This window comes from Rhinoraja longicauda, chromosome 17 (assembly GCF_053455715.1).
Source record: "Rhinoraja longicauda isolate Sanriku21f chromosome 17, sRhiLon1.1, whole genome shotgun sequence".
Lineage (NCBI taxonomy): Eukaryota > Metazoa > Chordata > Chondrichthyes > Rajiformes > Arhynchobatidae > Rhinoraja > Rhinoraja longicauda.
The window spans coordinates 40685839-40698566 of NC_135969.1; the positions used below are offsets into that span (position 1 = coordinate 40685839).

Consider the following 12728-nt stretch of genomic DNA (forward strand, 5'->3'; position numbering starts at 1 on the left):
CTATGTTTGTGTTGTCATTTGTGAGCGGAGCACCAAGGCACATTCCTTGTATATATGCACATACTCGGCCAATAAACGTATTAATTCATTCGTTCATTAGACTCGATGGGCCGAATGGCCTTGTTCTGCTCCTAGAACTTATGAATTTATGAACGACTTTTTTGGGGGGCATGTTAAAAAAAAATGCTCTCCGTTTTCCATTTTATAGTTAAGGTAAATGGGCAAGTTATGGGCAAGTTATTCTGAATGCACATTGTATCAAACTTTTTTTTTTTTTAAACTAGCATCTGGCATAGTGCCTTGAATCTCGACTTTTCAAAGCCATTGACATTGAAATCTTCCGATTCTTTTTAAAAGTTGGCTACGTGGGTGTAAATGGCCGGAAACTGTTTTACTCTCCCGGCCAGCCTTAAATGCTCAGGGTTTGCTTGGCGTGTAGGCAGGTGGTTGCTTATTTTTTTTTGCACTAACCCGACTGTGTGCTGCACTTCCTCAAACGCGCGCGTCAATATCCAGGCGCCTACGCTCTAAACAAGCGTCACCGCTGGCGCTGTGTTGCAGGGGACTCTCCCAACTAACACCGTCAGCAAAGCAAACAGCTGGAGGACTTGAAACATCCAGTAAGTAAAACACATTTGCGAGCATTAACCAAAAAAACAAAAAAAAACACAACCCATTTAATAAATCACGATGCAGTCTGCTTCCCAAAACGCGCAGACAATAAAAGACAATTCTTATTAGTAAAAATAACAATAGACAATAGACAATAGGTGCAGGAGGAGGCCATTCGGCCCTTCGAGCCAGCACCGCCATTCAATGTGATCATGGCTGATCATTCTCAATCAGTACCCCGTTCCTGCCTTTTCCCCATACACGCTATCCTTAAGAGCTCTATCTAGCTCTCTCTTGAATGCATTCAGAGAATTGGCCTCCACTGCCTTCTGAGGCAGAGAATTCCACAGATTCACAACTCTCTGACTGAAAAAGTTTTTCCTCATCTCAGTTCTAAATGGCCTACCCCTTATTCTTAAACTGTGGCCCCTTGTTCTGGACTCCCCCAACATTGGGAACATGTTTCCTGCCTCTAGCGTGTCCAACCCCTTAATAATCTTATACGTTTCGATAAGAACCTCTCTCATCCTTCTAAATTCCAGTGTATACAAGCCTAGTCGCTCCAGTCTTTCAACATATGAAAGTCCCGCCACAACACGAGCTATTTACTCTTCCTTGCTTTTGTGTATTATTATTTAGGATCTTGTTGCTGCTGCTGCTGCCAAGCCCGGCGTTATTGCTGCTGTCCCATGCAAAAGTGGCACCCCTTGCACCGTTCTCGAACCAGAGTTTGGTGAAGGAAATCGCAGAGTGTTATTTTGTCACACAGTTCCAGAATTTAGACTGAAGAATTCAGTCTGAAGAAGGGTCTCGACTCGAAACGTCACCCATTCCTTCTCTCCCGAGATGCTGCCTGAGCTGCTGAGTTACTCCAGCATTTTGTGAATAAATATCCAGAATTTAGACGCCGTGGACAAAGAAAGAGTAGTGACCAAAACTTAATTGTTTATAATTGTATGTGTTATTGCATTTTTATTGCTTATTTTTATTGGTCATTAATGAACTGCGGGTAATTTTTCATTTCACTGCACATTTATGTGTATGTGACAAATAAATTGACTATTGACTATTGGTTTGACCATTTAACTGTATAAGACATAGGAGCAGAATTAGGCCATTCAGCCCATCGAGACTACTCTGCCATTCAATCATGGTTAATCTATTTTCCCCTCTCAACCCCCTTCTCCCTGTAACATTTCAAGATTTCAAGATCAATTTATTGTCACGTGTACCAATTAAGGTACAGTGGAATTTGAGTTACCATACAGCCATACTAAGTGAAAAGCAACAAGACACACGGCCACATAATGTGAAATTTAACATAAACATCCGCCATGGATTCCACATTCCTCACTGTGATGGGAGGTAATAAAGTTCCATCATCTTCCTCTTTGTTCACCCGCGGTCGGGGCTGTTGAACCGTCCGCAGTCTCCGCTGCCGACTGTCCGAGGCCCTCGCGTCGGGATGATCGAAACTCCGGCGTCGGAACGGTTGAAACACTCTCCGCGGCGTGGAACTCCCGAGTCGGCCTCATCTCACCAGAGATTGCGGGCTTCACGGCGTTAAAGTCCACAGGCCCCGCGGTTGGAGCTCTCCACAGTCGATCCTCAGCACAGGATCGCAGCTCTACGATGTTAAAGTCTGTGCCGTGCCCGCGGCTTGAAGCGACGGGCCGGTCTCTGGGAAAGGCCGCCAACTCCTCTATGTTAGGCCGCAGTGGGGACGGAGATACGATACGGAGAAAAATCGCATCTCCGTCGAGGTATTTGATGCCTTTCCTAATCAAGAATCTATCAATCTCTACCATAAAAACACCCAATTTCTTGGCTTCCACAGCCGTCTGTGGCAATGAATTCCCCTGATTCACCATTCTTTAGCTAAAGAAATTCCTCCTCATCTCCATTTTGAAGGAACGTCCTTAGATTTCCATTTGACAACACCCATAATAAACAAACCATAACTAAATTATGGGTGTGAGGCAGAATTCTCTGCCTCAGAAGGCAGTGGAGGCCAATTCTCTGAATGCATTCAAGAGAGAGCTAGATAGAGCTCTTGAGGATAGCGGAGTCAGGGGGTATGGGGAGAAGGCAGGAACGGGGTACTGATTGAGAATGATCAGCCATGATCACATTGAATGGTGGTGCTGGCTCGAAGGGCCGAATGGCCTCCTCCTGCACCTATTGTCTATTGTCTATGAAAGGTTAATTTTATGAAATGAATCTTATGAAAGGTTAACCTTAACATTTTAGTTTTTCTAATGTCTGACACATTTTATTTCCAGTCATTCTGATATTATTAGATTTAGATTTATTATTGTCACATGCACCGAGGAACAGTGCAAAGCTTTGTTTTGCAGTTTTGCATGCTGTCCAAATGAACTCTCTAAAGAAGGGTCTTGACCTGAAACATAGAAAATAGGTGCAGGAGTAGGCCATTCGGCCCTTCGAGCCTGCACCGCCATTCAATATGATCATGGCTGATCATCCAGCTCAGTAGCCTGTACCTGCCTTCTCTCCAGACCCCCTGATCCCTTTAGCAAAAAGGGTCACATCTAACTCCCTCTTAAATATAGCCAATGAACTGGCCTCAACTACCTTCTGTAGTCACCCAGTCCTTCTCTCCAGAGATGCTGCCTGTCCCGCTGAGTTACTCCAGCTTTTTGCGTCTACCTTTTGTGTAAATCAGATAATAATGTACATAAATACAATTAAGCCAAGCTCAAGAGTCAAAAGTGTTTAATTGTCACCAAAATGGAATAATGAAATTCTCACTTTCAGCAGCATAACAGGTCTGTGAACAACAGTTCTCAATAGATAACATAATAAACATAAACAAAGCAATTAAAAATAATTATATTAGTACAAAACAAAACGAAAGCCTGAAGTTCTCAGTGCAATAATAACGGTTCATAATTTGGAGTTTAGTTGGTATTTTGCAGTGTTCAATTACCTGATGGTTATCGGGAAGAAGTTGCTCCTGAACCTGAACGTTGCAGTTTCCAGGCTCTTCCTTCTTCCCGATGGCAGGAATGTTTCTATGCTTCTCCGTGGATCCACTGGATCCCGACCCTGATCTGTCCAGGACCATGTGGTAGCTGTCTGTGCACCAGTCTCCCCATGTTAAACAAAGTCACGCACAGGTGTCCGACCCTATGGAGAGGGCAGTCATACTCGCTTCGTGTGACCGCCGATGATGATGTTTCTGTGAGTGAAATGGGAGCGTGGCCAGGGTGGTGTGGGTCTCTGATGAGGCTGGCTGCCTTTTTTGAGACAGTGCCTCCTGTAGATCCCTTCGATGGTGGGGAGGTCAGAAATCTATGCTGGATGGGGCAGTGTTCACCAATCTCTGTAGTCTCCTTCGCTTCTGGGCGTTCGAGTTATCGGACTATGCCGTGATGCAACCAGTCAATACGCTCCGCACTGTACACCTGTACAAGTTCAAGAGAGTATCCAACGACTTACCGAACCCCCTCAATCAAGGAAGTAGAGGCATTGATGGGCCTTCAGGACAACCGGCCTTCATGGTCAGGTTAAGAACTCTGTACCGGTAACAACCTGAACATGAAAATGGCGCATCTATACTGTCTCTGTGTTTATTCACAAAATGCTGGAGTAACCCAGCAGGTCAGGCAGCATCTCAGGAGAGAAGGAATGGGCGACGTTTCGGGTCGAGACCCTTCTTCAGTCTGCGGAAGGGTCTCGACCCGAAACGTCGCCCATTCCTTCTCTCCTGAGATGCTGCCTGGCCTGCTCAGTTACTCCAGCATTTTGTGAATAAATACCTTCGATTTGTACCAGCCTTCGTGATAAATACCTTCGATTTGTACCAGCATCTGCAGTTATTTTCTTATATACTGTCTCTGTGTACTATTCCTATACACTTGTACTTAATTAACTTCCAGAACCAGGGGCCACAGTCTAAGAATAAAGGGGAGGCCATTTAAAACTGAGGTGAAAAAAAAAAGTTTTCACCCAGAGAGTTGTGAATTTGTGGAATTCTCTGCCAAAGAGGGCGGTGGAGGCCAATTCACTGGATGAATTTAAAATAGTTAGATAGAGCTCTAAGGGCTAGTGGAATCAAGGGATATGGGGAGAAGGCAGGCACGGGTTATTGATTGTGGAAGGATATTCTTGCTATGGAGGGCGTGCAGCGTAGGTTCACTAGATTAATTCCCGGAATGGCGGGACTGTCGTATGTTGAAAGGCTGGAGCGATTGGGCTTGTATACACTGGAATTTAGAAGGATGAGGGGGGATCTTATTGAAACATATAAGATAATTAGGGGATTGGACACATTAGAGGCAGATAACATGTTCCCAATGTTGGGGGAGTCCAGAACAAGGGGCCACAGTTTGAGAATAAGGGGTAGGCCATTTAGAACGGAGATGAGGAAGAACTTTTTCAGTCAGAGGGTGGTGAAGGTGTGGAATTCTCTGCCTCAGAAGGCAGTGGAGGCCAGTTCGTTGGATGCTTTCAAGAGAGAGCTGGATAGAGCTCTTAAGGATAGCGGAGTGAGGGGGTATGGGGAGAAGGCAGGAACGGGGTACTGATTGATAGTGATCAGCCATGATCGCATTGAATGGCGGTGCTGGCTCGAAGGGCTGAATGGCCTACTCCTGCACCTATTGTCTATTGTCTATTGTCTATCACAATGAATGGGATGTTGTTGATAGTGAGTGAGAGGAGGGGGAGCTCTCCTAAAGATTACTTAATCTATGATGCGCTTTTGTACCGTAATACTTTTACTGGACTGTAAAAAGGAATTTTGCTTTAGTTCAGAGCGCGTGACAAAGAAGTGTCATTGAACCACTGAAGATATATTTTTCTCTTGAGAAAATACAATTGACCTAGCAGAAGTCTTTGAAAGGTGAAAGGTTTCGATGGAGTGGATGAAGTGAGAATGTTTCCACTTGTGGTGAAGAGAGTAAATCGCATCTAGCTTTGTGTAAGACCACTTCATGGACATCCTGCTCAGCCCCAGCAATCTCTTCCCTGTGCTCACAATCTCACTCCCTGAACCCACCCCTCGAATGCCCACGTTATTTGTTGTAGTTTTTTTAACCTTTTATTGACAATAGACAATAGGTGCAGGAGGGGGCGATTCGGCCCTTCGAGCCAGCACCGCCATTCAATTTGATCATGGCTGATCATTCCCAATCAGTACCCCGTTCCTGCCTTCTCCCCATACCCCCTGACTCCGCCATCCTTAAGAGCTCTATCTAGCTCTCTCTTGAAAGCACTCAGACAGAAAGCAAAGAGTGGGGATAAATAGGTCTCTTTCAGAATGGCAGGCTAGTGGGGTACCGCAAGGCTCGGTGCTGAGACTGCAGCTATTTACAATATACATTAATGACTTGGATGAAGGGATTAAAAGTACCATTAGCAAATTTGCAGATGATACAAAGCTGGGTGGTAGTGTGAACTTTGAGGAAGATGCTATGAGTTTGCAGAGTGACTTGGATAGGTTGTGTGAGTGGGCGGATGCATGGCAGATGCAGTTTAATGTGGATAAGTGTGAGGTTATCCACTTCGGTGGTAAGAATAGGAAGGCAGAGTATTATCTGAATGGTGTCAAGTTAGGAACAGGGGACGTACAACGAGATTTGGGTGTCCTAGTGCATCAGTCACTGAAAGGATGCATGGTACAGCAGGCAGTGAAGAAAGCCAATGGAATGTTGGCCTTCATAACAAGAGGAGTTGAGTATAGGAGCAAAGAGGTCCTTCTGCAGTTGTACAGGGCCCTAGTGAGACCGCACCTGGAATACTGTGTGCAGTTTTGGTCTCCAAATTTGAGGAAGGATATTCTTGCTATTGAGGGCGTGCAGCGTAGATTTACTAGGTTAATTCCCTCAAAATGGCGGGACTGTCATATGTTGAAAGACTGGAGCGACTAGGCTTGTATACACTGGAATTTAGAAGGATGAGAGGAGATCTTATCGAAACGTATAAGATTATTAAGGGGTTGGACACGTTAGAGGCAGGAAACATGTTCCCAATGTTGGGGGAGTCCAGAACAAGGGGCCACAGTTTAAGAATAAGGGGTAGGCCATTCTTGCCTATAAGGATATTCTTGCTATTGAATATCAGTGCAGCACGGTGGTGCAGCGGTAGCGTTGCTGCCTTACAGCGAATGCAGCGCCGGAGACTCAGGTTCGATCCTGACTACGGGCGCCGTCTGTACGGAGTTTGTACGTTCTCCTCGTGACCTGCGTGGGTTTTCTCCGAGATCTTCGGTTTCCTCCCACACTCCAAAGACGTACAGGTATGTAGGTTAATTGACTGGGTAAATGTAAAAATTGTTCCTAGTGTAGGATAGTGTTAGTGTGCGGGGATCGCTGGGCGGCGCCGACTCGGTGGGCCGAAGGGCCTGTTTCCGCGTTGTATCTCTAAATCTAAATCTAAAACCAAAGTGGATAACCTCACACTTATCCACTTTAAACTGCATCTGCCATGCATCTGCCATGCATCCGCCCACTCACACAACCTGTCCAAGTCACCCTGCAACCTCATAGCATCTTCCTCACAGTTCACACTACCACCCAGCTTTGTATTATCTGCAAATTTGCTATTGTTACTTTTAATCCCTTCATCTAAGTCATTAATATATATTGTAAATAGCTGCGGTCCCAGCACTGAGCCTAGCGGTACCCCACTAGTCACTGCCTGCCATTCTGAAAGGGACCCATTTATCCCCACTCTTTGCTTTCTGTCTATCAACCAATTTTCTATACATGTCAGTACCCTACCCCCAATACCATGTGCTCTAATTTTGCCCAATAATCTTCTATGTGAAACCTTGTCGAAGGCTTTCTGAAAGTCGAGGTACACCACATCCACCGGCTCTTCCCTATCAATTTTCCTAGTTACATCCTCAAAAAATTCCAGAAGATTAGTCAAGCATGATTTCCCCTTTGTAAATCCATGCTGACTCGGAACAATCCTGTTACTGCTATCCAAATGCTCCGCAATTTCGTCTTTTATAATTGACTCCAGCATCTTCCCCACCACCGATGTCAGACTAACTGGTCTATAATTTCCTGTTTTCTCTCTCCCTCCTTTCTTAAAAAGTGGGATAACATTAGCTACCCTCCAATCTACAGGAACTGATCCTGGATCCATAGAATATTGAAAAATGATCACCAATGCGTCCACTATTTCTAGAGCCACCTCCTTAAGTACCCTGGGATGCAGACCATCAGGCCCTGGGGATTTATCAGCCTTCAGTCCCATCAGTCTACCCAACACCATTTCCTGCCTAATGTGAATTTCTTTCAGTTCCTCCATCACCCTAGGATCTCTGACCACTAGAACATCTGGGAGATTGCTTGTATCTTTCTTAGTGAAGACAGATCCAAAGTACCGGTTCAACTCGTCTGCCATTTCCTTGTTCCCCGTAATAAATTCCCCCGCTTCTGTCTTCAAGGGACCCACATTTGCCTTAACTATTTTTTGCCTCTTCACATACCTAAAGAAACTTTTACTATCCTCCTTTATATTATTGGCCAGCTTACCTTCGTACCTCATCTTTTCTCCCCGTATTGCCTTTTTCGTTTTTTTCTGTTGCTCTTTAAAAGAGTCCCAATCCTCTGGCTTCCTGCTCTTCTTTGCTATGTTATACTTCTTCTCTTTTATTTTTATCCTGTCCTTGACTTCCCCTGTCAGCCACGGGTGCCTCTTACTCCCCTTAAAATCTTTCCTCCTCTTTGGGATGAATTGATCCTGCAACTTCTGCATTGTTCCCAGGAATACCTGCCATTGCTGTTCCACTGTCTTCCCTGCTAGGGCCTCCTTCCAGTGAAATCTGGCCAGCTCCTGCCTCATGCCTCTGTAATCCCCTTTGCTATACTGTAATACTGACACTTCCGATTTTCCTTTCTCCCTCTCAATTTGTAGAGTAAAACATCATATTTTGATCACTGCATCCTAATGGCTCTTTTACCTTGAGTTCCCTTTTAGATTAGTTTAGAGATACAGCACAGAAATCCCAACGCGAGGGTCTCGGACAATTGGCAGCGGCCACTGCGGATGGTTCAACAGCGCCGACCGCGGGTGAACAAAGAGGAAGATGTTGGAACTTTATTACCTTCCATCACAGTGAGGAATGTGGAATCTGCTGTGGTGGATGTTTATGTTAATTTTAATTTATGTTTGCTGTGTGTCTTTTTGCTTTTTACTTCGTATGGTAACTCAAATTTCACTGTACCTTAATTGGTACATGTGACAATAAATTGATCTTGAAATCTTGAAATGATTGTAGCTGTGAAAGGAAGGGAACTCAACAGCCAAAGCTAAAGGATCTTCTTATACTTTCTTGGGGTTATAAAGATATGTAGAAAAGGGGTAGACACAAAATGCCGGAGTAACTCAACAGGCAGGCAGCATCTCTGGAGGGAAGGAATGGGTGACGTTTCTAGTCGGGACCCTTCTTCAGACAAGTCAGGGGAAAGGGAAACGAGAGATATAGACGATGATGTCGAGACCTGGTCAGGATAACCACTTATGAGGTGTTTGCGCAGTAATCAATCAGAACCAGATAGAGAGACTAAGAACAAATGAATGAAGGATATGCAAACAAGTAACGATGTTAAAGGAAACAGGCCATTGTTAGCTGTTGGCTGGGTGAGAACAGGGGAACCTGGTGTGACTTGGGTGGGGGAGGGATAGAGAGAGAGGGACTGCAGCGGTTACTTGAAGTTAGAGAAGTCGGAAAAGGGGCATTTTTGGGTGGCACGGTGGCGCAGCGGTAGAGTTGCTGCCTTACAGCGAATGCAGCGCCGGAGACTCAGATTCGATCCTGACTACGGGCGCCATCTGTACGGAGTTTGTACATTCTCCTCATGACCTGCGTGGGTTTTCTCCGAGATCTTCGGTTTCCTCCCACACTCCAAAGACGTACAGGTTTGTAGGTTAATTGACTGGGTAAAAAAAAAAAAAATTGTCCCTAGTGTGTGTAGGATAGTGTTAATGTACGGGGATCGCTGGGCGGCGTAGACCCGGTGGGCCAAAGGGCCTGTATCCGCGCTGTATCTCTGAATCTAAATCTAAAAACTCTAGTTTCCATTATTTGCTTAGTAGTCAATTTTTCTCCTTTATGAGTTTAGTTTATTGTCACGTGTACCGAGGTACAGTGAAGAGCTTTTGTTGTGTGCTAACCAGTCAGCGGAAAGACAATACATGATTAGTTTAGTTTAAAGATACAACGCACCTGGAGTACTGTGTGCAGTTTTGGTCTCCAAATTTGAGGAAGGATATTCTTGCTATGGAGGGCGTGCAGCGTAGGTTCACTAGGTTAATTCCCGGAATGGCGGGACTGTCGTATGTTGAAAGGCTGGAGCGATTGGGCTTGTATACACTGGAATTTAGAAGGATGAGGGGGGATCTTATTGAAACATATAAGATAATTAGGGGATTGGACACATTAGAGGCAGATAACATGTTCCCAATGTTGGGGGAGTCCAGAACAAGGGGCCACAGTTTGAGAATAAGGGGTAGGCCATTTAGAACGGAGATGAGGAAGAACTTTTTCAGTCAGAGGGTGGTGAAGGTGTGGAATTCTCTGCCTCAGAAGGCAGTGGAGGCCAGTTCGTTGGATGCTTTCAAGAGAGAGCTGGATAGAGCTCTTAAGGATAGCGGAGTGAGGGGGTATGGGGAGAAGGCAGGAACGGGGTACTGATTGAGAGTGATCAGCCATGATCGCATTGAATGGCGGTGCTGGCTCGAAGGGCTGAATGGCCTACTCCTGCACCTATTGTCTATTGTCTATTGATACAGGCCCTTCGGCCCACCGAGTCCACACCGACCAACAATCCCCACACTGATACTACGCTACACACACTAGGAACAATTTACATTTATAACAAGCCAATTAACCTACAAACCCGTATGTAAACCCCGTACAGACAGCACCCGTAGTCAGGATCGAACCCAGGTCTCTGGTGCCACAAGCGCTGTAAGGCAGCAACTCTACCGATGTGCCACCGTGCTGCCCTGATTACAATCAAATTGTCCACAGTGTACAGATACATGATAAAGGGAATAACGTGAATAACATTTAGTGCAAGATAAAGCCAGTAAACTACGATCAAAGATAGTCCGAGGGTCTCCAAAGAGGTGGATAGTAGCTCAGGACTGTTCTCTTGTTCTTGGTAGGATGGTAGGATTATTGTCTAGTTTTTATTTTTAAGGGATACAGCACAGAAACAGGCCCTTCAGTCCACCATCAATGCCGAACATCAATCACCCGTTCGCACTAGTTTCATGTTATCCCACTTTCGCATCCTGCCTACACATCAGGACCAATTTACAGAGGGCCAATTAACCCTCAAACCTTGCGTCTTTTAGGATTCATAAGTGATAGGAGCAGAATTAGGCCATTCGGCCCATCAAGTCGACTCCGCCATTCAATCATGGCTGATCTATCCCTCCCTCCCTCCTAACCCCATTCTCCTGCCTTCTCCCCATAACCCATGACACCCATACTGATCAAGTATCTATCTAACTCTGCCTTTAGAATATCCATTAACTTGGCATCCACTGCCTCCAGCGGCAATGAATTTCTTAGATTCACCACCTCCGGGGATGTGGGAGGAAACCGGAGCACCCGGAGGAAACCCACGCGGTCCACAGGGAGAACGTGCAAACTCCACACGGACAGTACCCGAGGGTGGGGATTGAACCTGGGTCACTGGCGCGGTGAGGCAGCAGGTCTACCAGCTTATTCCTTAAATAGCTCATTCATCCTTTGAGCCTGCTCTCTGTCTGTCTGTTGCCAGTCCTTTGTTCTGCCTCATTCAAACTACATCTGTGTGACATCTGTGACTTTTGAAACTTGATGCAGCGATTCCTTCAAATCACACGATGGTACTACTATTTAATAATTTTCCTACAAAACCACTCCTTTTGCCACGAGATATATAACTCTCAAAATTCTTACCCTCGGCAGATTACAAAATGCTTAACAGCTAATAAAGTATGTTTAAATTGAATACACTACAATCTTTTTGACGTACTTCATCAAAGGAACAGAAGAAGCCTCTGTTATTGAAGTATATTCTGGACTCAAGTTTATGGACTGGGACCCATAACAACCAACCTTTGGATTCATAGGCAAAAAGAAGTATTGGCACTTGGCCTGGTCTGATGGGTTTAGGCAACCACATGAGGAATGGTTAGCCAGTCAATTCTTGGAGGAACAAAAGACACAAAGTGCTGGAGTAACTCAATGGGTCAGGCAGCATCTCTGAAGAACATGGATAAGTGATGTTTTGGTCAGTCTGAAACCCGGAACGACACCTAAAACATGTTCTCCATGGATGCCGCCTGACCCACTGCGTTACTCCAGCACTTTGTATCTTTTTTTATATATATACCTCTATTCGTCCCACACCGGGGAAAATTACAGTGTTACAGCAGCAAAGTGTAGCAAACAATAAAGTTGTAAACCAGCATGTGCAGTTCCTTTTTCCTAAGTCTTGGAGCGAACTCTGTACACATTGAATCGTGGCCTAATGATACGCAATATCATTTTAGATTGGGACTGAAATTTGGCAAAATGGGTCTGTATTTCACAATCAATAATTTTAATGTAACGGCAATTATCTTTATCGGGTGTAGCGGTTGAGCTGCTGCCTTACAGCGCCAGAGACCCGGGTTCCATCCTGGCTATGACTGTCTATTGTCTATTGTCTATGGACGCTGTCTGTTCTGAGTTTGTACAATTTCCCTGTGAATGCATCGGTTTTCTTTGGGCGCTCCGGTTTCCTCCCACATCTCAAAGACGTGCAGGTTTGTAAGTAAATTGGCTTCTGTAAATTATCCCGTGTGTGGGATTGAACGCATGTATGGGGTGACAATAGATAATAGACAATAGGCAATAGGTGCAGGAGGAGGCCATTCGGCCCTTCGAGCCAGCACCGCCATTCAATGTGATCATGGCTGATCATTCTCAATCAGTACCCCGTTCCTGCCTTCTCCCCATACCCCCTGACTCCGCTATCCTTAAGAGCTCTATCTAGCTCTCTCTTGAATGCATTCAGGGTGAATGCTGATCGGTGCGGACTCGGTGGGCCATAAGGCCTGTTTCCACACTGTATTTCTAAACATAAATCTATAAGTTG

The 12728-nt window shown here is 45.2% G+C and overlaps 1 protein-coding gene across 1 annotated transcript in view; it reads left to right on the forward strand.

Moving 5' to 3' along the window:
* Positions 1-545: 545 nt before the first annotated feature.
* The window catches only part of thoc7 (THO complex 7), a 56590-nt gene continuing 44407 nt past the window's right edge, over positions 546-12728 (forward strand). The window contains exon 1 of the mRNA XM_078413891.1: positions 546-620. The gene's annotated coding sequence lies outside the window, so the exon portion shown is untranslated. The remainder of the gene's footprint in view (positions 621-12728) is intronic.